The sequence below is a fragment of the Seriola lalandi genome, unplaced genomic scaffold (genome assembly GCF_002814215.2).
Source record: "Seriola lalandi dorsalis isolate HSWRI2012SDOR001 ecotype SW California unplaced genomic scaffold, Sedor1 jcf7180001982599, whole genome shotgun sequence".
In the NCBI taxonomy this organism is placed as follows: Eukaryota; Metazoa; Chordata; class Actinopteri; order Carangiformes; family Carangidae; genus Seriola; species Seriola lalandi.
In genome coordinates, this window is record NW_019453265.1 from 1 (window position 1) to 880 (window position 880).

Consider the following 880-nt stretch of genomic DNA (forward strand, 5'->3'; position numbering starts at 1 on the left):
AATGCTTCCACTAAAAGAGAAGCTTAAAGACTTCTGCGTGTCTGAGTTCAACAGGCGAGGATCACACTCGATCCTCTGTGACATTATGGTCTGATCGACGGCTTCTTGTTTGTTTGCGCTCTCACTGGCAGAGAAGGCCATGGCGGTGGCTCAGCATCACGACGCGGTGTCGGGCACTGAGAAGCAACACGTGGCCAACGACTACGCCAGGAGGCTGGCTAACGGCTGGCAGCGCTGTCAGGTATGTCAGACTTCACACAGCATTATCCTGCTCAGCATAATCCTCCGTATTATGTCCTGATAGTTTGAGCTTTTTTTGGCTGAATGTACTTGTTTTATTTTGAAAGTCCCTTCTATTTCCATACTTCCTGCATGTCTCTCTCTCAGGTTTTGGTCAGTAACAGTCTGGCTGCTCTGAGCGGCTCATCTGCCAAGCGGATCTACTGTGACAGCCTCAACATCAGTGTGTGTCCCCTCACCGAGTCCAGCAAAAAGGTGAAACACACACACACACACAAACTAACTTGTCCAGCAGCTCCTGTTATTAACTTAATTAGAGTTAATTCCCCAACTCCTAACTCGACTTTAACCTTCAGAGTTGGAGTCTGTGCAAATACAGATATCTAAATCCTTTCCTACGACAAACATTTGTAAATAACTAAAGAAATAATAAATCAAGAGAAGCATGTTTTAGCTGCAGTAGATCCTCTCTAAATAATCTCATTAATAATAGTCATTATTGTTACTGGATGATGCTCAACCTCCCACCTCTGTGTCTGTCCCTCCCTCAGTTCTCAGTCAGCGTGTACAACCCTCTGGCTCGGCCCGTCACTCGGCCCGTCAGGCTGCCCGTCAATGGAACAGCGTACGCGGTGTCTGA

General features: G+C 47.0%; 1 pseudogene across 1 annotated transcript; it reads left to right on the forward strand.

Annotated features, from left to right (window-relative positions):
* Positions 1-96: 96 nt before the first annotated feature.
* On the forward strand, positions 97-874 carry LOC111659323 (lysosomal alpha-mannosidase pseudogene; annotated as a pseudogene). Its single transcript, XR_015437516.1, has 3 exons — positions 97-241; positions 388-495; positions 792-874. The product of XR_015437516.1 is annotated as a lysosomal alpha-mannosidase pseudogene (transcript).
* The last annotated feature ends 6 nt before the right edge of the window (positions 875-880 follow it).